Genomic DNA, 26787 nt, shown 5'->3' with positions numbered 1-26787 from the left:
AAAGGTAATGGCAACCCATATTTGGGTCCCAACCCATAGGTTGGGAAACCCTGGCTCTAGTCCAACCAGAGACTGCAGCTGACTGAGGTCTCTCTACTGGACTGCAACAAAAGCTAACTTCAAGGCATCCCAAACTTTTCTTCCTATAAGGATCTGTTTCCATTAATAAATACAGACACTAGGTAACGAGTGAGATCCAGAAAGCCTGGTGTTGTGAGCTTCACCAATAGGATGTATTATATTCACTTTTAATAGACTTTCTGGGCCATCTTCACCATTCTGAGTAAAAGACTCTGATCTGTGTATTTTCCACGGGGTCGATGATGCCTTTTCCATCCCACTCCCCACTGCGGGCAGCATCCGGGGCAGAAAAGAATCTGGTGTTTGGGATGGAGCTGCTGCGTGGTCTCTGGTTTGGATTTTCATTTCTTGTATTTCTGCTACTTCCCATTCCCGGGATGTACACGAATGCCTCGGGGTGCTGACGAAGTAAGTTACTCGCTGTGGATTAGAAGCAGATGATCTCTAGCACACACAGAGAGAAATACTATGCAACAGCTTAGGGTCATAAGCAACTTTCCGCATCACTGCAGTACATCGGGACTGGTGGATTTCAGCCTGTGACTGGTAATGGGATACAAAGACGCTGAGCTTTTGGTCACTAGATACAAGGAGGCTCTCATGGGGAGTGATAGAAAGATACCTCATGGTTGTTTGGGGGCCTGATACAGTTTCCTACTAGTGAGCAGGTCATGCCCACAAGAACCAGGACTACAGCGAGGCCTTGCTAGCCTTCACTGAGAGGCCTGGGGAAAAGGGCCCACCAGTGCAAGATTCATGCTAGTTAACTGGGCAGCACAAAGGCCACATTCCCACTGTTGGGGCTAGGCATGAATAAAAGGCTTTGCAGAGGATGGCAGGTTGATGGTGGAGAGCAAACACTGCACTCAACTCACATCTTGCTGGTATCTCAACTAGAGGTCCAGTGCATTCCCCTCAGGGCTGCCAACTCAAGAGAGGGGGGCTGCAAATGGTGTTTCCGGCTTCCCATGACCAGAACATCCGGGATCCCTTCCCCATCCGCTGCCGGGGAGGGGCCGGCTTGTTTAAAGCTGCCTGCAACACTTGCACACGTTACCTCAAACCTCAGCAGACTCTCTACTCCTCTCCTTTGCCAGACAGCACACAGAGGCGTTGGTGGCAGGCACCCCGAGGGAAAAAAGAGTTGAGATTGCAGGCTACTTTCCCTTTGCCTGGTCCAAGACATGACCAACCTGCACACCACAGGGGGAAGAGGCCACTTTCCCTATGGCTTTTCCCCCATTCTCCTGCTGGGGGCTAGAACCTGGGTGTGCTGCTCATGTGAAGTCAGAAACCCCATTCACAGCCCCTCTCTCTTGAGTTGACAGTCCTGAGGGGAATGTAGTGGACTCTAGTTCTAGGCCAGATATGGGGAAGGGGAAGTAGAAAAGAAGAAAAGTGGGGATAGAAGAGGGGAGAGGAGTTTGCAACATTTGTTACAGTCCCTGTAACTCCCAACTACAACCCCACAGCCTCTGCATCAAAACACAAGTAACACCCTTACCACTTTCAGACCCCGTGGGGCTGCCCGGGCCCCCTTCCACACCGGCCCAGCTATCCTCCAGTTAGCCCTTAGTCTGCCCGGATCTGCACTGAGAACAAAGCCACCCCATGCGCTGTGAAAAGCGGGAAGGGGGAAAATCAGACACTTCCAAGTGGAAAGTCGAGCTATGGGACCTCAGACCACGGCTCCTGCTGCAAAGAGCGTTTTGGAAATGTACGAATGCAGCACTCTACTTAAACGCGTGCATGAAGTACAATCGGGCCATAAAACTGAAGAGGGTCCCTCAGTGCTGTCCACAACACTTTAAAGGGCCCAGGGCTCTGGGTGGCAGCTAGGAGCTCCAAGCCCTTTGGAACTGCCAGACCCCAGGGTAACTGCCTCCCTCCCATCAGCAAGCCTGGTGGGGGCTCAGCCTAGAAGTTTCAGTTGATGAGATAGTTGTATTACAACAAAGCCCATTGGATGAGAGGTGCCCACTTCATAGCACTGCTGTGCACAATTTCCTTTGGTTTATTATCCCCTGAAGACGTTACACACAACACACTGCAGTTCAGGCTTGCCAGCTGATGGTAGCTTAGCCATGGGGCAGCATTTAACCCGGAGTTGGCATATGTGGTAATGCTAGAGGGGAAGAGGTGCTGAGTCAGAGAGACCAGGAAAAAAGTCACTGATGCTGCTGCAGCTGAGGGAAAACCATCCAAAGCCAACAGAGAACCAACAGAGCAGAGCCAGACATTGGGCAATGCTAGGCAGCATGTTCACATGAGCATGAAAAATGTGGCAGCAAGGAATGCCAGCTGGGGCTATATATGGAAAAGAATCCTAGGCACAGTCCCTCTCTGTGACTCTGTTGCCCCACTTGGAGGGCAGCAATTGAATTTGGGCACCTTGTCCCCAGAACAATAGGCCCATGCAAGTAATCCAGAGAGGAGAGAGATGAAAACTGTGGAATCTCCATCACTGGAGATATTTAAGAGCGGGTTGGACAAACATCTGTCACGGATGATCTAGATCAGGGGTGGGCAAAAGGGCCTCCATGGGCCAGATCCAGACAGCCAAGCAGGTTGATCTGGCCTGCAGAGACCCTGCCTCTCCCCCGCCCCCAGGCCAATCAGGGCCTGAAGTGGGGGGGGAGCACAAAAAGTTTCCTCTGCCCTGCCCCTGCTGTGCAAGGTGTGCATGGTGCTTAGAAGTGCCACGTGCTCCTGGCAGGGCAGGAGGAGCCTTTGTGTGCTCCCCCGTCCTCAAGCCCTGATTGGCCTGGGGGCACAAGGGGGAGCATGCAAAGTCTCCTCTTGCTGCCAGGGGTATGGGCACCTAGAGGGAACCTCTGGGGGGAGGGAGGCCAAAGACTTCACATGCTCCCCCACTATCAGACCAATCATTGTCCAGGGGTGAGGAAGAAGGAAAGTATCCTGGTCCCGCCCCTTCCGCCTGAGGCCCCGCCCCTTCTGGTGCAACCTGATCAGAGGTGTGTGGGTTACACCTGGTTATTCCTGCAAAGGGAAGCCTTGTAGAATCTCATGAGGAATGTAAAAGTCTAATCAAGTACTGAGTCCTGTAGTGAGCAAGAACTGACTCATCCCGGTCCCTAAGGGTACATCTACACAGCAGCGTTATTTCAGAATAACTGACATTATTCCGAAATGATATAGTGCGCATCTATACTACAAGCCGTTATTTTGAAATCATGTCGAGATGAAGGATTTCTTACTCTGACTCCTGTAACCCTCATTTCACGAGAAGTAAGGAAAGTCAAAGGAATAGTGCTCTTCCCTCGACATCCTGCTACGGACAGAGTGCCAAAAGCCGAATTAAACTATTTCGACTTCAGCTACGCAACTGACATAGCTGAAGTTGTGTCACTTAATTTGGCTTTAGCCCTGCTGTATAGACGTACCCTAAGATACAAACCCTTACCTAGGTCTCTGACAGCTGCAGGTCCTCCGTGCCACTGAAAGTCAGCCCCTTTGGACATCTCAAGATGAGTCCTCAAAAAAAAGCGTCATCCAAAATGACAGGCCAGCTTTTGAAACCATGGCCAGATGTCTGCCATTGTGACACTGACTGAGGTCCTCCCTGCAAGCCTCTTCCTCTAACTAGAAGACAAGGCTCCTTCCCTAGAGACACAGCTAGTTAGAAATAGGAAATGAAAGATGAGGGGGGGGAGGAAGGAGGAAATTCCATCCACCCTCCCAAAAATTAAGAGGCCGTCGCAGAGCTTTCCCAGTTAGAGACAAAGAAACCCAAACTCAGGAGGGAATGCTAGAGACACAGAACTCTCTGGTTAAATTTTTACAGTGTAACCACTGAACAAGCCACTTTGTCTCCATAATTTATACCTGAATCAAATGTCTAGACATGACATCATTTTAAGGTATGCCTTGTGTTTTGTGGTAAGTTTACAAAAACCAGAACTTAGAGTTGCCATGGTTCAGGTCAGCAAAAGAAAGGGGGTGGGAGGAGAATATCCCCAGCCCCTTCTCAGCAGCTGTTCTGGGTAATCATTTTAGGCTGTTGTTTTCTGTCAAGGAGACAAGGCCTAACAATTGTTCAAAACCAATGGGAAACCAACACCCCTTACAGAAAGCGATGAGCACCATAGATAATCCTCAATTGTCAGGCAGCTTTATTTGGTATGGTTCCTATTAAACGGCGAAGGACTGCCAGATATGCAAGGGCAATGTAAATATCTACTGTGCGTGTGCATGGAGATGGACAGCTAGAGACACGGGGATCCGGCAGCATGTCCATATGAAAAACCGGCTATTCCAACCCAGTAAGGGCCTGGGTACCAGGTGGGACATTGCAGTCTTCTAGCTAGTGAGATGCAAGTTCTGAGCCATGAATTCTGGAGCCACAAAATGATCTGAACATGCTCCAGCCATTATTACAAGAGCAAGGAACCCCATGGTGCTAACGGATGATGGCCAAGTGAGCTTAATCACATGAGGAGTTACGATAATTACCCTGGAGTGCACAGCTTAGAGCGACTTATTGCACTGATGAAGTGGAATATTGTCCATAACAATGGGTGGAGGTGGGGGGAGCTGGACTTTGTACATTCAAACTTTGTTTTCCCGGCATCCTAGGCCAGGGCACTGCACCAGTGACAGCCAACCCCAAGGCCACAGGTTTGAGAGGTTCCTAGAGAAAGCGGAGGAGTCACTCACATGACCTCTGAAGTAGGGATGTTAAGTATCTATTAATTTAGTAGTCGAGTAGTCAATGGAATTTCCATCGACTACTCGAGTAGCTGATAAGGAAGGGCACTTAAAGCGCTCACTTCTGGCTCAGGGCACAACTCCCGGCTGCCATTCTGCACTCTTAAAGGAACAGAGAGGAGCACACAAAGACGCCGGCTCATTCTCTGGTTCCCCACCGGCTTTCAGACAACCCTTCTGCTGCCACTCTGCATTCTTAAGTGGCAGCCACCGGTCCACTTCTCTATTTCAGCACAAGACCACCCCGCCACCCCTACCCCGCTGCCACTCTGCATTCTTAAAGGGATGTAGCAGCAGCAGCAGCCCTTTAAGAGAGGGTGGTGGGGAGTGATCAAGTAGTCGATAGTGCTATCCGATAAGCTTCTGCTAATTGGGTAATCAACTATCAACTACTCCTTCACATCCCTACTCTGAAGCAGAGTTTGGGTCTCAACGTATGTTATTTCTAAAGCACATGTACAATATATATGTATGTGTATATACACACACACACACACACACACACACACACAGATCGGTTAACTGAATAGTCGATTAACCTCATGGATTCTTGTCAGTTACTCAACTATTCTATAGTCCCCAGGGGCAGGGCTGGCAGTCAGCACGCTCTGGTCCCACTCCCAAGGAGCCCCTGCCACTCCCCACTGTCCGAGTCAGAACTACAACAATGGCTGCCCGTCGCAGGGAGCCATGGCCTGTAATACCTCTGAGGCTGGTATAGGGGGCTCTGTCTGTGCGGTGGAGTGTTTTCCATATAAGGGCATGTCAATTAATAATCTTCCCCTGCTCGCTCCACCCATTGCAGTGAAAGATCAGCCAACGGGCTGACTTGTGCTCAGGCCTGCTGCTCCACCCACTGCAGCAAAAACCAACCTATGGGGTGGTAAGTTCACAGGCAATAAAACAGGCAGGCAGCCCCTCTCTCCCTGGGGATTCGCATCGAGTGAACGCCTGGCCTGATCACCCAGACGCCTTGCACCCCCCGCTCTCGAGTCTTACTGAGCGTACTCCGAGTTGGTCGACCCGAGTGGAGATAGTTTATGAGCATGTGACCGGTACTTGTGTTCCTGCTGTCTCCAGAACTGGTATAACCCCCCCCCCCCCCCCCGCCGCCATCATCCCTATCCTAATTGATTTTTTAGTTGTCCTTATTGCTTGTCAAGTGACAGTGGCTAAAAAGTTACTAAGTTAGTTTATAAATAGTTGTGGTTTAGGTTTTTTACTGTTTCCTTGTATAAAGTTATGTAAATAATCAGCCCTATGGACAATACCAGTGTTAATTCAACTGTTCCTAACCCCTGGGCAGTTATTGGGAATTATTGTGATTTAGAAAAGCCTCAGGGAATTGTTTTGTGTTGTCTGGCAATCTGTTTAATTTTTGTTCTGATGATTGTCTGGCGTCATCAAAATAAAATCAGTTTGTGCTTTTTAAAACCCCCCGTTGTGGTCTCATCCTTTCCGGCATCCCTTCGAACCTCGTGTATTACGGGGACTGACACACACTACTGCAAGGTGCTGACTGCCTTCAGTAGGAGGCTAGAAAACACAGCTTCTTGTTGGATCACGCCCCAAGTGAGCGAACAAGCTGTTAACTCCATGGCCTGACTAAGTCTTCCACATCCACCCCAGCTCCGCTTTAGATAATGTTCTGCATGACAATCCGTTTCAGACATACAGAATGGGAAGAGGCTGTCCAAGAAGGAGTCCTGCAGAATGGGATTTAGGGGTCATAGTGGACCACATGCTAAATATGAGTAAACACTGTGACATTGTTGAAAAAGAAGCAAACATGATTGTGAGATGCATTAACACGAGTGTTGTGAGCAAGACATGAGAAGTCATTCTTCCGCTCTACTCTGCACGGATTAAGCCTCAACTGGAGTAGTGTATCCAGGTCTCGGCAACACATTTTAAGAAAAATGTGGAAAAATTGGAGAAGATCCAGAGAAGAACACAAAAATAATTAAAGGTCTAGAAAACATGAGCTAGGAGGGAAGACTGAAAGACTTGGCCTTGTTTAGTTTAGAACAGAGACGTCTGAGAGGGGATACAACAGTGGTTTTTGGGTATCTAAAAGAGTGTCACAGGGACGGGGGGGCAGAGAAGAATTGTTCTCCTTGGCCTCTGAGGATAGGACAAAAATCAATGGGCTTAAACTGCAGCAAGGGAGGTTTAGGTTGAACATTAGAAACAACTTCCTAACTGTCAAGGTGGTTAAATACTGGAATAAATTGCCTAGAGAGGTTGTGGAATCTCCATCTCTGGAGATATTTAAGAGCAGGTTAGACAGACATCTATCAAACATCTATAGATCATGCTTGGTACTGCTATGAGGGCAGGAGACTGGACTTGATGATCTCTCAAGGTCCTTTCCGGTTCTAATAGGCTATGATTCTATGATAATGTTCGCAATAAGAGCCGTAAGCACTTGGCTTCAGGTTTTGTTACAAACTTCAAACTCAGCCTGGCCAATCAAGTTTACAAACTATCCCAGCTCTCAGTGACCTGAGGCAGAATTAGGATTGAACGTCAACTTGAGTGTGCAGTTTCACAGAGTTTCTTTTTAAATTCAGCTAAAACCAGAGTGTTACAGCTGAGTGTTAAGGGTTATTTTAACCTAATATTTAAAGTGACTGTAAGGAAGGTGCAAAACCATATGGATAAAACCAAAAACCTGCAAGTTAACTGATTAAAAAACCCAGCCATCACCAAAGCTGGGAGAAATTGGATTCAATAGTAAATTCATGAAAACTGCAAGTTTTGGTCAAATTCAGCAAATCCTGGTCAGTCAAATTTTTAAAAATGAGGATTTTTTTGGGGAAAAAAAGTCAACGTAACACCTAATTTCAAAAGCAGAGTTGAAATGTTTAATCAACACCCTGACAGTCTTCTTAGTTTTTTTATTTGGCAAGAAAAAACAACAACAAAAATCCAGCTTTGATTTAATTCCTTTTCTGATTTTTCAGTTGAGCCACCAAACCAAAAAGCAAAATCCCGCCAGTTATTTACTCAGCCACGGCCACCACGGCTGCAGTTAGAAGACAGGAAATGCAATAGGTGTTTTTTCTTGTACTTTAAAAATGCTTCTTTCCATCATTCACCAGCAATTCGCACGCATGAAGATGGCAGCAGATTTTTGGTCTATTGTACATATAGAAACCAGATTAAGTATCTTCACTTGATATCTTTTTTTTTTTTAAAGCAATTGCACTACTACCACTCCAATAAACTATCAAGCTTCTATTTCATGTTGCACAGCTTTTACTGTTATCCAGGGGACAGAATATGGACTATGGGAGACATGGGCTGAAGTCAAGATTCTACCACTGATTTTAAATAAGCCAATTACATTGACTCAGTTTCCCCATAAGTATAAACTGGATAATGATACTTATGCGCCTTTGTACATCACTGAACTCTACAGATAAAAATGGTACAGGTACATCATTGTACAGGTATTAGTTATCATAGACCCACTTTCCTAAAGATAAACACACAGCAAGAGCCACCTTCGCACATCTACTAGATGTGCTAGCAGAAAATTTGAGCTACTCACATGGTACTGAATGGAGCTTATTTTCCTTTATGGCTAATAAAAAACTGCTGTCTTGCTATTTGATTCTTTTAACAACACAAGTGAGAGCCATACCTACATATTTATAAACTAATTATCATTTCTTTCCCTTCTACCCAGCCAGTTTAGGAGCATTAGGAACAACTGCGAACTTATGCTTGCACTAGTGTTAAAAGGACGACAGTAATTTAGAGCAGCAACTTGAAACCCTGCCCCAAAACAGTTAGTTTCAGCCTTTCCAGTTACTTTGGAGTAAGTACCGTTTGAGAGCTATGAAATAACCCTCTCCACTAGTGGTCCCGTAGAAGAAAACCCAGGATCTTTGTTACCAAACCACAGACTTCCGCCACTCAAGGCAGAGGAGGAACACGCTAGCTCAAAGCAATCTTAGGCTCTTATTCTCCACATGAATCAGCAACTAAACAAGAGCACAACACAGTCGTTGACAGAGGAGGCTTAAACTGAATACCTCAGATCCACCACCGTTCAAATCTCCACACAGGCTACAAATTCCCTCCTCACTAGTACTCGGCGAAGACAAAACCCACTGTAATGCTCAGCCATTAGAGGCCTTACCCATGGGTAGCATTGGAAGGCTTTAGGAAATCAGCCAAAAAAGAAAAGTTATTTTCACTCGCATTAGTGGCTCTAGCATTCCTCACTCGGGGACATTTGCAACCAGCGAAAAAAATGTGACAGCCTTTGCCAATCAAGATAGAGCCTCTGTAGCAGCTGCCGCATCTGTAGCGTGACCTTGATCCTGCCTTTGTGATACGCTGCGCCCATTGTTACGCATCTTGAAACATCTGTGCTTTTCCAGCAGTGGCTCAGCCAAAGGCACGCCGCAGCGCTCAGTCTCTCTAAGAGGCCAGGGATTGAAGCCTGAGTTTATAACAGAAAAGAGCTGGAGGAAGTTGCTTGCCAGGAGTCCAAACTCTAGCCAACAAGTCCCTTCAGGCTCACTTGGAAAGCCAGTCGACTCGTTGCTGTTTGCCTGCTGGGCTCAGAGTGAAAAGCAAACTGGAATATTTGGAGCGCTCGGATGTTTTATCCAAGAGAGAGACAAGTGAGGAGATCAGGCTAGACACAAATGTGAAGAGAGCCAGAACTCATCCACCATCAAGCTGGACATTAACGCACTTAGGCCCAGGAGATTTCAGAGCCATTCTTGAAGCTATTTCTTGCTCAAGCAGCTGGGGAGCCAAACAAGACATTTCAGACGAGTAATATTCTTAGCCCTGCCCTTCGCCCTTTGCTCTCTTCCACACTGTTCAAGTCCACCAGTAAGTCCTTCCAGATATTACTGGTGGTTTAGAAGAACTGGAGGATGCTATGAAACCAGTCCAACCAACACCCTTTTTGGCCATGAATAGCAAAGCTGGCCTATAATATTTATACCTGCCGTGGAGTTAATTAGATGTGTTTATTACTCTGCTACAGACCATGATCATACCCTAGTAAGCAGAACAGTTATAGTGAGCCTGCTTCTCTGTCTCACCTTCCTCTTGCAAGTTGGCATCTAACCATTCCTGACAGCCAAGGATAAACCAGTTATTAAGAAAGCTAGTTTGTGCTACTGTTCCATTTAAACACCGTTATAAAATGCATCCGCCACACCAGGTGGGTGCAGACACTAAGTAACCAAAAGATGCACACCAATAGCACTTCCATTACAAAGAATTCATATCAGACACACAAATCCTCCTATGGTACTTAAAAGTCATAGAATAATAGAATCCTAGGGCTGGAAGAGACCTCAGAAGGACACCGAGTCCAACCCCCTACCCAAAGCAGGACCAATCCTAACTAAATCATCCCAGCCAGGACTCTCTCAAGCCTGGCTTTAAAAACCTCTAAGACCTGGTCTACACTAGACCAAGCAGGCCAGCTTAAGGAACGCAACTCCAGCTAGGCTAAGTGCGTAGCTGGAGTTGGCTTACCGTAAGCCGAGTGGAAGGCCTATTGGGAACACATGCTCCCATCAGCTTCCCTTACGCCTCACTAGAGATGTTAAATATCAGTTAATTGAATAGTCAATTAACCTCGTGAATTCTTATCAGTTACTCGACTATTCTATACTCCCCGAGGGCAGGGCCGGCAGCTAGCCTCACTCCCGAGGAGCTTCCTGCCACTCCGTGCTGCTGCCTCTATATCACAGGCAGCAGCATGGGGTGCCAGGCGGGAGCTGGTCCACAAAGGGGGCCAATTTAAAAACCAGCTCCCCTCGCAGACCGGCTGATAGAGGCAGCAGCACAGGGTGGCAGCTGCTCCTGTCCAGGGGCAAGGCGATAAGATCCCAGGCCTAGCGTGAGCTGGAACTGAGCTGGGCTGCCTGCCTGGGTCCTAATACACTTTAAATGCAGCTCTGCAGCAGGGGTAGGTCTTGGACCCGGCACAAGCCAAGACTGAGCTGGGTTGCTGGCCTGTCTGCTAAAAAATTTACTGGCAAGGCGGTAGTGGTGGTGGAGGGGGGAAATGTGTGTAGTCTGTAGCATTATCCTATAAGCTTTTGCTTATTGGTTAATCGAGTACACTGTTACATCCCTCCTCCTCACAGAAGGAGGCGTACCGGACATGGGCGGGGGCTGCCCTCAGTGTTCGATTTACAGGTCTCCATTGGACCCACTAAACTGAACACTAGAAACTGATCTCTGGAAGGCTGATCATCTCACAAGTATAGACATGCTCTAGGGATGGAGATTCCACCACCGCCCTAGGAAACCCGTCCCAGTGCACCACCACCTTCCCAGGGAAATAGTTTTTCCTAATATCCAACCTAGGCCACCCCGACTGCAACTTGAGACCATTGCTTCTCATTCTGTCATCTGTCACTACGGAGAACAGCCTCTCTCCATCCTCTTTGGAACCCCCCTAGAAACCAGTGCTGCAAACACTAACTCGGCCTGATTTTTAGAAATGTTGAGAGCTGACAACTCCAGCTATAGTCTGTAGGAATTGTTGTTCCTTTGCACCTCTGAAAAAAACCAATCAGGCCTTAAAATGTTAACTGCCCAGAGCACGCCATTGGCTAATCAGTGGTGACACTAGGCCTGGATATAAGTGTTTATAGGATCAGGCTCCAGCATACATTTTTTCTCCTCTTTAATTTACAGCAGCTTCATTTACTCTATCACCCTCCATGTTCCCGTCTCTTCCCTGCAGTTCAGCTGCCTTTTAGGTTACTCTCCATTCTAGACGAGTGCGTTTGATTATTCCATACTCTGTGAACTACTAGACACATGTCCTTGATAGAATCTGAATTTTATGGCTTTCTGCCCAATTCTCCAATGTAATCAAGATCCATCTACATCTGAATCCTCGCCGACCCAGTATTCCTAGCACTGCACGGCTCTGTTGCATGCACCAGGCTGAAAGCAAGCTCTCCATTCCTTCCACCAACTTGTAAAGGAAAAAAAAAAATCACAGCGTGCTGGACCCAAAGCAAATTCCAGGGCAAGGCTGCTTGACACCTCCACCCAGGCTGACACACGCTGAACCCTGGCTAATTACACTGCAGAGCTGCTTTTCAGCAAACGGTGTGTGTATCTTGAAGAAGTTCCATCCCACCCATATTCCTCCAGCTTCCCACATGAGAAAACCCTGCAAAACCATAACAAGCACTTTCCCGAAGTCAGAATCATCGTATCATAGAACGCTAGAACTGGAAGGGACCTCGAGAGGTCATTGAGTCCTGTCCCCTGCCCTCACGCATCTAGACCATCCCTGATAGATGTCTATCCAACCTGCTCTTAAATATCTCCGGAGATGGAGATTCCACAACCCCTCTAGGCAATTTATTCCAGTGTTTAACCACGCCGACAGTTAGGAAGTTTTTCCTAATGTCCAACCTAAGCCTCCCTTGCTGCAGTTTAAGCCCATTGCTTCTTGTCCTATCCTCAGAGGCCAAGGAGAACAATTCCCCACTCCCTGATGACACCCTTTTAGATACCTGAAAACCACTATTGTGTCCCCTTTCAGTCTTCTCTTTTCCAAACTAAACAAGCCCAGTTCTTTCAGTCTTCCTTCATAGGTCATGTTCTCTAGACCTTTAATCATTCTTGTTGCTCGTCTCTGGATCTTCTCCAATTTCTCCACATCTTTCTTGAAATGTGGTGCCCAGAACTGGACACCGTACTTTAATTGAAGCCTAATCAGCACAGAGTAGAGAGGAAGAATGACTTCTCGTGTCTTGCTCACAACTCTCCTGTAAATGCATCCCAGAATCATGTTTGCTTTATTTACCACAATGTCACACTGTTGGCTCAAGCTGAACTATATTAGGTCGGCTGTGTGTCTCTTGCCCACTAAACAAGTCAACAAAGAGAAGATTCTAAATCAGAGTGGCATGGTGTGTGTTTCAGAAAACTATCGACTAACAGCTTTCAGCAATTTGCCTGGTACTGAACTGACATTCAACTTCATAATCTAGTATTTCTTGGATGACATTTTTTCCCCTATTTATAAAGGGTAGCTTTGACTCTAAATGACTGGGAAAAGGCCAGTCAGGAACTCCTGAATTTGACTGATAGCTTTGCCACTGAGTTTTCCTCTGCCCTCAGGCAAGTCATTTACAAAGCCCTGAATTGTCTGAGGCCCAGTTACCTGGAAGAGCACCTCTCCCTCCCACCATCCCTATTCCCCTCCATGATAGACCATCAGTGTCCAGCTTCCAGCTCATCTGAAGAAGTGGGTTTTGCCCAGGAAAGCTCCTGATACTATATATATTTTGTTAGTCTCTAAGGTGCCATAGGACTACTCATTTTTAATGTTACAAACTAACATGGCTACCTCTTTGAGGCTTCATCATAGTTGGGATCACCAGATGTTGAAGTTGGAGTTTCCTCTCCATAAAACAAGAGGGAGATGCTGGCAGAGGAATTACTGTGATGGATCCTTCATCTTAGAACTTGCTATCCACACCTTGTACCAGATTGGTTCATCTTTGCTGCGAAGTCAGACCTGCTCCCCTTTGTTCAGAGTGTGATTTTAATTTATGGGAATGGTGTCCTAATTCTTAAAAACCTGAATATATTAATTTACTCTATCGCATTTGCCCCAACTTTAAAATGGAGAGACCATCTAACTTGCTGGGGAATTTGGAGAATGTGTTAGTGTCAGTAAGGTGCAATATGCGATATAGCCCTTACCTTTAATTACTAGCAGATGTACCCAGCACTGTAGCCCAGGCTGCCATGGACAAGGGCTGCTTCGTGGCAGCAGCCCCTGTCCACAAGCAGAGGGGGGCCCAGCCCATAGCCTCTGCCCATTGCAAGCTTTGGCTTGCTGTGGGCAGAGGGTACTTTGAAGCAGCCTCCCCTAACCTCCTCCCTGCTGCTGCCCCTGATAAGAGGCAGCAACACGGGAGGCAGCAGGAGGCACCAGAAAGACAGTGCTGGAGGGAACTGGCTTTTAAGCCAACTCCCCCCTGCACCAGCTCTAGTTTCCCCTGCTTGGTGCCCCTTGTTCAGAGGCATGGGGGGGGGGTGGAAAGCAAGTAGTGAAGCACTCAACTCAACTACTTGCTTACATCCCTAATGTGGAGCCCTATTCCCAGCTGGCCACCATCCTGCTGGTGCAGCTGCCCCCCAGTGATCACTCTGTACTATAGCTGTCCCCGGCATTCACTGCCCCCAGTGGTCACTGTGAAGAATAGCAGGCCTCCGATTAGCCCCCTCCCTGTCCATGTTATGGAAAAGTCCCATTTCAGGCACTTCCAATTTCCCTGGCACAACAAACCCTGGCCTTGCTTTAAGCTAGGATAAGAGGGAGTTGTCTACCAAATGTGGTGGTCCTCCTAGCCAGTTTCTCTCTAAGACACCTGGAAGCACAGCTTCAAAGGTTATTAATCAGCCTTGCCCGGTCAGAGGCTGGATTTATCACCTGTGAGGCTGTGCTGCCACGCAGCTTAGAGGGAACACTGATCCTAGCTATTATCATGTAGAAGTTCTTGAACAAATGGACTCACTCATAGACAGACAGATCGATCGATCTAATAGTCCCAATCATGGGCCAGTACTCCATGGCGTTAGGTACTGAACAAACACAGAACAAAAAGACAGTATTCAAAGCATTTCCTATATGCACAACACCACTAAAAAAGCAAATACCTATGGGGTAAAGAGCAATCATAGCCAATGAGTACACAGCACAGCAATAGGAAAGAGGAAAACTGGCGTGAGATTACTGGGTCTGACCCCTACAAAAATGGTCATTAGATCTTGAATAGCCATTTAATACAATACATTCACATTAATGTCTTATCTGAAAGAACTACTCAATACTCAGTACCTCAGAATAATGAAGGGCTGAGAGGCCCTACTGGGATTTGAAGTCATGTGTCTACAATAGATGCTTTAAACTGTATGCTTAGCCCATTGAGTCAGACTTCCCCCTACCCTACCTCATGCTAATTTTTCACCTCCTCTCTAAAATGGATTCCATTTCCAGGCCTTTAAAAGCATCTGGTACAATTGCCCTGGTATCTCGCTGCTTTTTCAGAAATCCTCCACAGCTGTAAGCATAAATGCAAACCTGCCAAGTTCAGAACATTTGGGGGTTTTGTAGAGTAACACCAGATTTATTTTCACAGAGGACGTGGAAATGGTTCGCACCATGATTCCCTTTGAGAGAGGCTGGCTTTATTTGTAAGACGTCCAAGGTTTGTTCGGGAGTTTCCCCTTACATCTGCGAGGGATCTGTTTTCTTACATCTAATGCTGTGCTTAGCTGAATGGCACAGCTCACTGCTTCTTGGCAGGATGAACAAATACCTAAAGAGGAACTGTCTATCTCAAGTAAAAACAAATTGACGGGAGTGTAATCTTCTGAAATGACAACGCTCGCCAGGCCAATAAAGATGTCAGCTCGGAGGAAAACTTACTGCTTGCCTCAGTCCCACTCAAACAGCTAAACCATTTGAGGCAAGGAACTAGATAAAAATCAACTGATCGCAACGTCTTTGAGGTATAAAACTTTTATAATCGGATGCCCTGTACCCTCCACTGAACAGCTGATGCATTCAAAAAACAAAGCAAAACAATCCTGTGGAGAGATGAGATGAGGCAGGGCCCTTCTCAGGCTCACAAAAGTTATCAAGTTCTGCCCCTGCTGACCCCTGCATTGAGGCAGGACCATGTAAACCTAGAAGCCACCCATGACAGGTCCCACTCCAACTTGTTCTCAAAAGTGTTGAGTGACGGGGATTCCACAGCCTCCGCAAGGAGAGCCCTGCAAATCCGCAGCTCATTTTTGCAGATATGGATGTGGATACAAATGTTGCATCATCTGTGCAGGGCTCTATCCATTGGAAGCCCAGAACTTAACTATCCTTCTAGTTACAGTTTTTCCTAAAATCTAACCTAATTCTATCTTGCTGCAGATTAAGACCATTGCTTCTTGTCCTGTCTTCCGTGGACATAAAGAATAATTCATCACTGTTCTTATCATAACAACCTTGGATACATTTTAAGAGGTTTATCAGATTCCCTCATCAACTCATCCATATTCTTTTCACAAGACCATGCACGCCATCACAAACAAAATCATTTGTATATGCTCTTATACACTCATGCAATGGGTAGAGTAGCATCTTTCTATTTAATTAAAAACCTACATTTTATGAATTTTCCAATGAAGATGCAGCAAGATTTCCATCAGCCTATAGGAGTCTTGCCATACAGCTGAGGTCCGACTCCCTGCAGAGGACGCAGGCCTCTATACTGTCGCCATCTGCTTTTATGTGGCAAAACCTCCTGCCTATTTTATTAGTCAATAGACTAGGCTGAGCGTGAGCCAGACTGGATAATCTAGCAAGTCTTCTGCACCAGACATCATTGAAAACCAGGCAGTGAAACCTACTCCTGTCTTGAACAGTTTCATTTTCCTAGACCTCAGCTTCCTCCACCGCCCACACCAGGTAACAGCCTGGCCAATAAAATTCAGCTCAGTGAAGTACTCTGGAAGTGGACACAACCAGAAGAACGCTCTTACCACGAGCTGAACCAGCAGGCGAGCAAAGCAGCAGCATTTCAGCCCAACACCAAAAACTTGCCATTAGAAGGGGGTACAAAACTACACATGACAGGCTGCTGGCTCCAGCAGGAAAAGGTCACTGAAGCAAGCTGTGAAGCCCACACCTAAGGGTATATGGGGAACAGGGCTATGTAAGGCTGGCAGGAAGGCAGTAATGAAGAGAAGAAGGGGAGGAGGCAGGGAGTGAAAAGCGGCACTCCCCAGCTAGCTACAGAAGCTAGCAGTCCCTAAAGCTCTGACAACAGGAGGTGGTGGAAACCTGTACGGACCATAAAGGGCACGGGTGCCTGCACCAAAAGTCTATGTGCAAATCCTGTTACACGAGGCAAGCCAACCATTTTGAGTTGGTGAGAGGAAATCCTTGAGAACCTTGGGACTCTGACAGAGGGATGCAGAAGGGTACATAGCAGCCTCTTCTGTGTATAAGGAATTAAGGATCTAGCAGAACAACATGCCATGAAGATTGGCAAGTGGGGGAGGGCGAGCCACTCTCCAAGATGAGTTTTTAGGCTATAAACTTGGCTGAAGATTTTCCTGTTGATTTTTCCAATTTAGTTTTATTTTTACTCCTCGATGGTGGAGCCGTCTGTGTAAAAGTTTGGCATCTGACACCAGAAGTCGCCAGAGACATTTCCACGCTCCTAGCTCTCTAAACACACACTCACTAGCCAATACTTATCACCACAACTTAAATTCATGCTTTTTTTAGGGGACACAAATCCACCTGTAATTAATCTAATGGAAGTGCTCAAAATAACAAGGAATTTAATAAACATTTCACACTCTATTTCTCCCTCTACTCAGCCTCATTCTTATGGCCTCCCATAAGGCAGATGAGTCATTTGAAAAACACCACCACCTATAGCAGAGCCACAACGGCAGCATCTGCTGCTAACCAAAGAGCCAACTTTTATCACCAAAGCTGAGTGTCTGCTCTGATCTGAGCGGGTGCCTTCAAGATTCACACAACTGAAGGCCAGGAAGGACCATCATGATCATCTGGCCTGGCCTCCTGTATTGCATAGGCGAGAGGATTTCACTCTGTGATGCCCCCGATTAAGACCTGCCTGCTAGTCTGTGATCCGTGTAGGACACCCCTCACAAAATAAACCTTTACACCCAGTTTTCTCTGCCCTACAAGGCTTCTCTGACAGGTCTTTACCTGCTTTGCAAAGCAATCAGACGAGTTCACCTCTTTAAAGCTCTCTGCAATATGCACTTAGAACCAGCCTCTGGGAAACCACTATGGCTGATAACGCTCCAGTCACTGACCAAGTAAAGCAGGAGTGGGGAACCTAAGGCCCAGGGGCTAAATTCGGCCCCCAGCACACCTGGTTCCAGCCTCCGAAGCTCAGGGCTCCTCCCCACACATTGGGGAGCCCATGCTGGTGCTCCAGCCTCCCTCACACACCCTACTTGTCTGTGGCCCCGACTGATATTTCTGTGTGTCAGCAGCCCCCAATGCAAAAAAGGTTCCCTACCATTGAAGTAGATGCTTGACATTAGCCGCTTCTTGTACATCTTACACATAGCAGCAATTCATCTTTATCCTGTAGGCCTGACCTTCGACTCATGGCTGAAAAATTGCAGAGGAGAGTTACACGATCCCAGCCACTGCTCGCCTGCCCTTCATCCATCAGAAAACACCACAGGACAGTCAAAGGGAAGCTTGTCTGTGGGGCTGCCAGCCTGTGGTGCCTTCGGAGGCCTGGCATCTTTGCTCTGCTCTCGGGGAGGCCATGGTACTCAGCACCTCTCTGTTACCACAGGACCTGAGGTAGAGAAAGCCCTTCCAAGAAAGTAGCTGAATACATTGACAAGACACAAAGAAAATCTCAGAAGCTCATCTAAATCTCTCCCATGATGTCTGTACCTCTAGGGGGACAGCGTGTTCCAGTCCAGTGTTTCTCAACCCTTTTTTGCTCATGGCCCCCTTCTGAGCCTCGTTTACCTCTGTGGTCCCCCTCCTAGTCACTGTTAGTTGGGAAAAAAAGGACATAATTTACCTAATGTTCCATTTTTTCTACGTGGTCCCCTAGAGGTAGAGCGTGGCCCCTGGAGAGCCATACGGGCCACAGTTGAGAACCACTATTCCAGTCAATGCAACTCAGTTTAAGTACTGGACCCAGGCCTCTTCCCTGAACTGCTGGGCAAACATGGGCAATTCACTTCCTCTCCAGAACAGTTGTACCTCCAACCCTTTATCTGTCTCATCTTCTAGACCAGCGAAGGGCAACCTAGGCTAGTGAGCGGGCCACACAAGTGGCCCTCCTTCGTCTCAATGGGCCACAACTTTGCCATAACCAAGACGGTCTCCCGGGATAGGGTAGCTTTGCTCATTGCACTTGCGTACTTCAAATTTGCAGGGTGTGCCGACTGAACTGGTTGACTGTGATTGGAGATAGAGGGTGTGCACGACTTTCACAGTCAATGCGTGTAATCTGCACGCACCTCGCATCACCCGCCCTTGCTTGACGTGCATGTCACTTTAGTAATACTGGTAGGGAAAAAGGACACAGATGGAAACCAGCAGAATCTGGCAACTCTGTGTGTGAACACGGTAACCAAAATGTCTTGCAGGCCACACACACAACCCCAAAGGGCCTTGTTGGGATATGTAAAATGAGGAGGGGTCAGGGATAGTGGTAAGGAGTTCAGCTGCAGTGGGCATTACCCTGGAACATGCTCTTTCCCTCTGTTTTTGCAGCCTAGAAAAAAATAGATAAACATGCAGCTGCTCTTCTTTGTTGCGCCTTTTACATACCCTCACTGGCTCTGTACAAATATTTAAGGGTTACTTTTCTTGTAATCTCTGTAACCTGCTGATTTGGAAAATGTGTAGCACAGAAAGTGTTGATTTAATTATCAGAGGGGTAGCTGTGTTAGTCTGAATCTGCAAAAGCGGCGAGGAGTCCTGTGGCACCTTATAGACTAACTGAAGTGTAGGAGCATAAGCTTTCGTGGGCAAAGACCCACTTCGTCAGATGCATGTAGTGGACCCAGGCCTCTTCCCTGAACTGCTGGGCAAACATGGGCATGCATCTGACGAAGTGGGTCTTTGCCCACGAAAGCTTATGCTCCTACACTTCAGTTAGTCTCTAAGGTTCCACAGGACTCCTCGCCGCTTTTGATTTAATAAGAAATTCTGTAAACAGTAATTAGGGGGTGGGTATAATAATATTCATCACTAGCTTATTAATATTCCTTTTATGGGAGTTAACATTACTAAATAAGGTTTTAGGAAAAGTAGTGATAGGTGTGTGACTTAACATACTAAAATAGATAAAAGGATGAAATTGGTGCCTGGCTGTTGCCATTCAGCCGTTGTGTTGAATGTCTGAGGTGAACGTGCACGGGCAATAAAGCAGTTCCATTTACCCTATCTGCTCCTGGGTCGCTTGTTTCTTCTCCAACAGGCCTCACGTGGTTGTAGGCTGTCCAATGTACAAGACTAGAAACTCTTTGGGGCTCTCTCTTGCTCTGTTTTGACAGCGTTTAGCGCAATGCAATACAATGAATAAAGCAATACACAGGAAAACCATCCACTGTCGGTAGGAGGTATGGACTTCTGTGAGTTCTGAAAACAGGACAGGAGAAACATGAGGCTCTCACATACTTCACAAGAGGAATCAAACAACCCACCAAAGAGAAAGATTCTGTAAATGCCAGTTCAATTTGAATGGCGTTCAAAAAAATGTGGACAATGGTCACAGCACAATAGAGGCAGCGTTTTAATTGTTATTACTTTAAGATAACATCTGTAGATATTTAGCATTCCAAATATTTTGACGTTAGGTGACGAATCAAGTTCCCTCTGACCAGATTAAAAAATGTCCAATAAAAACGAAACAACTTAAGGCTGGATGGAATACAGTGTCAACATCTTTGGAAATCCGACAAAGGGATTTTGACATATTCCCTAGCTAGGGGAGTCATGTTTTTGAGCCTGACTAAGTAGTCATGAGGCACAGATGCCAGAAACCTCTCTCATCGGGCTGTACCCCTTTCCAATGGTTACCGCTCACTCCAGGAACCCCGCTGAAGAGCAGATTTGGGAGACACCAACATGCTGCTTGAAGTTGAGTGCTCAGGTGGCCACACAAACCACTTGGCAAAACCTCTGGCTTCAGGCAGTGTGTTAGTGTCTCCCGGATCTGCTCTTCAGTGGAGCTCCTGGAGTGTGAGTTGAGACCTGGTGATAGGAGCTGGGCAGTCACCCTTTAAATAGATGGGGAGCGCTCTCGTGCTCATTGCAGAACCCACCAGAAAGAAGCAGTGTACGTAGCTAGATCTGAACATTTCTATATTATAGTGGTGTCCCAGCACCACTGTAGTCACAGTTGCATCACAAATTGTGTTCCCAGGTCAACCTTTCTAAATCCTCTAAAATTAACATGCATCGGCAGATTCCTCTGAAATATGGTGAGCATCAGGAGGTTGCAGGATATGAACACAGTGTCCCAAATTTTGGTTCATTTAAGCTAAGGATTATTGAAATATAAGCCCTCCTCCATCATCTAAATAGCCTCTTTAAAAAAAGCATCTAGTTTTTTGGGTGTACAGCAAAGCTAGAGCTCAAACATGGGTTCAGAATGGCCAGAGTGGATTCAGTTTGTCAGATGTTACCCAGGTACTGCATGTCACCCATAAAAACGTTGGGGTATCCAAACTAAAAATAGTATTTAAGAAATGTACATTTTTACAGTGCACATGCAACTAAAGAGAGGTGGAAAAGGCTAAACATTTCCCATTCCCACCATTGTCTATGCTTTACAATTCAATTCTGGATTTTTTAAAAAATCTCACAGGGGTAGCTGTGTTAGTCTGTAACTTTAAAAAAAACAAGTAGTCCCGTGGCACCTTAGTGACTAACCAAAATATATAGAATCATGAGCTTTTGTGGGTAAGACCCACTTCATCAGATGAGTTGAAGTAGAAATAACAAAATCCAAGATATATGTGGCAGCAAAAGTAGTACCTGTCAATTTTAGGATCTGTGTTAATGAAACTAATTAAGTGGGTTGGATGTGTCCCATTCATAGCTTTGGATGTGAAAATGTGAATGTTAAAGGCAGGGGAAATTGGCTTTGTAATGTCTTAACCAGTTAATGTCTTTATTCAAGTTTAGGGTAACAGTGTCAAATTTGTAGATAAATTCCAGTTCCACAGTCTCTCACTGGGTTCACTTGATACTGCACCGTAGATCAGAATGACAGTTCAGAGGATTCCCTTTCAAGTGCAGATGTAAAAGGTCTTTGTAGCAGAAGGCAGGTGGTTAAGTCATTGAGAGAGCGTCCTTTCTGGTTAAAATGGCAAGAAACTGTTTTTTCTTTGTGATCTTGTCTGATATCTGTTTTGTGGGCATTAACATGAACTGTCATTCATGTTAAAATTCGACACTCTCCAAAAAGGACTTAACAAACACTCAAGCTATCTTACCCATTACCAAGATAGCTTCCCCAATTATCACCTCTAATACCATTAACTCACAAACATCCCACTCTCCCTACCTCTAATATCATCAATTCACAGACACTTACCTTCCTTCCTTCCCTCCCCCCCCCCATCCCCCTCCTGTTCTGCAATGTGATTTGTCCTTTTCATATGTGTTCATTTTTTTTAATTGTATCCTTTAGTATATATGGTTGTGACTATTTTCTTCCACTATTTGATCTGAGGAAGTGGGTCTGGCCCACGAAAGCTCATCATCTAATAAACCATCTTGTTACGGTAGTCTTTAAAGTGCTACATTGTCCTGCATTTTGCTTCAGCTACCCCAGACTAACACGGCTACATTTCTATCACTATTTTAAAATCTGATGAGACAAGTTTGTCAACGGTCTAGAGTAACCCCCCAGCCTAACTCCTAGTAATAATGCTGAACTTCCTGGGGGGGAAATGATGAAGCTGGAATAAAGAGAGTCCTAAAAGTTTCTTAAAGTCATAGGGGTCGGGAGGGAATGTCTCATGGCTATAATGTAGGGGTTGGACTCAAGGCACCTGGATTCTGATTCTGACTGTTATGGTTTCACAGACAGACCTTGAGCCAATCACTTCCATGCCTCAGTTTCACTATCTTTGCAATGGAGACATTTGGGATATTACTGTAAATCCTCCAGGAGCCTGAAGAAAGAAAAATGTGAAATAGCAATGATACAACAACGGCAACACATTGGACAATAATTGCCCACATTAATATTCAGATATGCCCTGTCAACCTGCCTGTTTCCAAAGGTCTGTCTGCTAATGGTGTAGAGAAACACACATTAATTAGAGCACCAGAAATAGTTTTAGCGGAAAGCACATAGGAAGGAGGCAATGTGATTCAGGAGCTAATGACACTCACCCACATATGCTAAAGCAATTTGTGACCTACAAACACCATTATTGCATAAAACGCATCACATGTTGGTATAGAACTGTGATCCTACCCAGATAGCATGTGGCATCAGCAGATCTCAAAGCACAACAGCTTGGCTTAACAAGGAGATCTTGCATGATCTCAAAATAAAAAAGGAGTCCTATAAAAAATGGAAACTAGGACAAATAACAAAGGATGAATATAGGCAAGCAACACGGGAATGCAGGGGCAAGATTAGAAAGGCAAAGGCACAAAATGAGATCAAACTAGCTACAGGCATAAAGGGAAACAAGAAGACCTTTTATAAATACATTAGAAGCAAGAGGAAGACCAAGGACAGGGTAGGCCCACTGCTCAGTGAGGAGGGAGAAGCAGTAACAGGAAACTTGGAAATGGCGGAGATGCTCAATGACTTCTTTGTTTCGGTCTTCACCGAGAAGTCTGGAGGTGTGCCTAACGTAGTGAATACAAGCAGAGAGAGGGTAAGTTTAGAAGATAGGATACACAAAGAACAAGTTAAAAATCACTTAGGAAAGTTAGATGTCAGCAAGTCACCAGGTCCTGATGAAATGCAGCCCAGGATACTCAAGGAGCTGATAGAGGAGGTATCTGAGCCTTTAGCTATGATCTTTGAAAAATCATGGAAGACAGGGGAGATTCCAGAAGACTGGAAAAGGGCAAATATTGTGCCCATCTATAAAAAGGGGAATAAGAACAACCCAGGGAACTACAGACCGGTCAGTTTAACGTCTGTCCCAGGGAAGATAATGGAGCAGGTAATTAAGGAAATCATATGCAAACACTTGGAAGGTAATAAAGTGATAGGGAATAGCCAGCATGGGTTTGTGAAGAACAAGTCATGCCAAATTAATCTGATAGCTTTCTTTGATAAGATAACGAGCCTTGTGGATAAGGGAGAAGCAGTGGATGTCATATACCTAGACTTTAGTAAGGCATTTGATATGGTCTCGCATGATATTCTTATTGATAAACTAGGCAAATATAACTTAGATAGGGCCACGATAAGGTGGGTGCATAATTGGCTGGATAACTGTAGTCAGAGAGTTGTTGTTAACGGTGCTAAATCCTGCTGGAAAGGGATAACAAGTGAAGTTCCACAAGGGTCTGTTTTGGGACCCGTACTGTTCAATATCTTCATCAATGATTGGGAGAGTACGCTTATTAAGTTTGCAGATGATACCAAACTGGGTGGGGTTGCAACTTCTTTGGAGGATAGGGACATAATTCAAAATGACCTTAGCAAGTTAGAGAAATGGTCAGAGGTAAACAGGATGAAGTTTAATAAAGAGAAATGCAAAGTGCTCCACTTAGGAAGGAACAATCAGTTCCATACATACAAGATGGGAAGCGACTGTCTAGGAAGGAGCATGGCGGAAAGGGATCTAGGGGTCATAGTGGACCACAAGTTGAATATGAGTCAACAGTGTGATGCCGTTGCAAAAAAAGCAAATATGATTCTAGGTTGTATCAACAGGTGTGTTGTAAGCAAAACTCGTGAAGTCATTCTGCCGCTCTACTCTGCACTAGTTAGGCCTCAGCTGGAGTACTGTGTCCATTTCAAGAAAGATGTGGAGAAATTGGAAAGGGTACAGAGAAGAGCTACAAAAATGATTAAAGGTCTAGAGAACATGACCTATGAAGCCAGGCTTCATGAACTGGGCTTGTTTAGTTTGGAAAAAAGAAGATTAAGGGGGGACATGATAGCGGCTTTCAAATATCTTAAAGGGTGTCACAAGGAGGAAGGAGAAAATTTGTTTCTCTTGGTTTCTGAGGACAGGACAAGGAGTAATGGGCTTAAAGAGCAGCAAGGGAGGTTTAGATTGGACATTAGGAAAAAATTCCTAACTGTCAGGGTGGTCAAATATTGGAATAAATTGCCAAGGGAGGTGGTGGAATCTCCCTCTCAGGAGATATTTAAGAACAGGTTAGATAGACATCTGTCAGAGATGGTGTAGACAGAGCTTGGTCCTGCCTTGAGGGCAGGGGGCTGGACTCGATGACCTCTCAAGGTCCCTTCCAGTCCTATTATTCTATCACAAGCGTCACTTTATTTACAAATATCTGCAAAATAGGAAAGTGCTCTTACCCCCATTTGACCGATGGAGAACTGAGGCACAGATTAAGGGGTTACCCGGGAGTTGCATAACCATACATTAAAGAATTAGAAGTATAAAAGCAAACAGATGAATTAAATTTGCAGATGATACCAAGATGGGAGGGGTTGCAACTGCTTTGAAGGATAGGGTCATAATTCAAAATGTTCTGGACAAATGGAAAAATGGCCTAAGGTAAATGGGATGAAGTTTAATAAGGAAAAATGAAAAGTATTCCACTTAGAAAGGAATAATCCGTTTCACAGATACAGAATGGAAGGAGTACTGCAGAAAGGAATCTAGGGGTCACAGTGGACCACAAGCTAAATATGAGCCAACAGTGTGACTGTTGCAAAAAAAGCAAACATGATTCCGGGATGCATTAACAGAAGTGCATGACATGAGAAGTCATTCTTCCCCTCTAGTCTGTGATGATTAGACTTCAGTTAGAGTATTGTGTCCAGTTCTGGGCACCACATTTCAAGAACAATGTGGAGAAATTGGAGAAGATCCAGAGAAGAGCAACAAGAATGATTAAAGGTCTAGAGAACATGACCTATGAAGGAAGACTGAAAGAATTGGGCTTGTTTAATTTGGGAAGGAGAAGACAGAGGGGACAGGATAGCGGTTTTCAGGTATCTAAAAGGGTGTCACAGGAAGGAAGGAGAAAAATTGTTCTCCTTGGCCTCTGAGGATAGGACAAGAAGCAATGGGCTTAAACTGCAGCAAGGGAGGTTTAGGTTGAACAATAGGAAAAATTTCCTAACTGTCGGTGTGGTTAAACACTGGAATAAATTGCCTCAGGAGGTTGTGGAATCACCATCTCTGGAGATATTTAAGAGCAGGTTGGATAGACATCTGTCAGGGATGATCTAGACAGTACTGGGTCCTGCCGTGACTGGACTGGATTCGATGATCTCTCGAGAGCCCTTCCATTTCTAGTGTTCTATGATTCAATGATTATTTTTAAGTGATCAGTGTTTGTACAGAAGAGATGCAAAACGGAAATGTTGACTCCATAGAGCTGGGAGGGAAGGAGTAATAATCCTTATGTCCTAATCACATTTTGCCTACGTAATTACATCCTGCCTGCTTAAAATTCTCCCTCCAGTTTAATTTATACATTGGTCTTCCCTTCTCCTAGTGAAAGCCCCTGTGTGGCATAGCTGATTCAGACTGATTGTCTCGTTCCAGCCCAGCAGGGCCTTTGTTTCAATAGAGGGGGAGTTTTCCTTTACTCGGTCTACATCTACACTGCAGGCTTTTTGTGCAAGCAGCTTTTTGAGGAGACATCTTCCGCAAAAACTTCTTGTGCAAAAGCATTTTTGTGCAAAGACCCTGTATAGACAGTCCCCGGGTTACGTACAAGATAGGGACTGTAGGTTTGTTCTTAAGCTGAATTTGTATGTAAGTCGGAACTGGTACATATTGTAGGGGAAACTCTAGCCAAACATTTCTCCAGAGCTCAGTTTTATTCTCCCACACCTCACTTCCCTCAGTCCTTTATTCTCAAGCTGAGGTGTCTGCTGAGAAAAGCCGCTCCACGTCTCCCTGGTCTGCTGGGGGGAAGCAGCTAGTGCGGGGTTTCCTCACCCCGTTTGTAAGTAGGGATCCGATGTAAGTCGGATCCATGTAACCCAGGGACTGCCTGTAGTTTAGAGGTAGCCTCAGATACATTCAGGGAGTTGTGTGCCTAATTTCCTAAGAAATCCTTTGCTTTAGAAATCCCAGGCCCACTCCACTGTATCACTCACTTTCACAACACCCGTTTACCATGTTACCAGACTTAAGATGCTGACCTCTCAAGGTCCCTTCCAGTTCTATGATTCTATGTTCTTTGACTGTCTCTGCTCCATGCTGGTTGGCTGTTTCCTCCTGGGTACTATGATAACACTAATC

The 26787-nt window shown here is 45.7% G+C and overlaps 1 protein-coding gene and 1 long non-coding RNA gene across 4 annotated transcripts in view; both read right to left on the bottom strand.

Annotated features, from left to right (window-relative positions):
• Nucleotides 1–26787, bottom strand: part of COL26A1 (collagen type XXVI alpha 1 chain) — a 252476-nt gene that overhangs the window by 165546 nt on the left and 60143 nt on the right. The gene's annotated exons all lie outside the window — the stretch shown is intronic.
• LOC142819201 (uncharacterized) lies at nt 212–13495 on the bottom strand. Its single transcript, XR_012897003.1, has 2 exons — nt 8960–13495; nt 212–7950 (listed from the first exon to the last, which is right to left on the bottom strand). It is a non-coding gene; the product is annotated as an uncharacterized LOC142819201 (long non-coding RNA).

The sequence above is a fragment of the Pelodiscus sinensis genome, chromosome 21 (genome assembly GCF_049634645.1).
Source record: "Pelodiscus sinensis isolate JC-2024 chromosome 21, ASM4963464v1, whole genome shotgun sequence".
Lineage (NCBI taxonomy): Eukaryota > Metazoa > Chordata > Testudines > Trionychidae > Pelodiscus > Pelodiscus sinensis.
The sequence above is the reverse complement of the archived record's forward strand: the minus strand, read 5'-3'. Positions and strand labels throughout refer to the sequence as shown.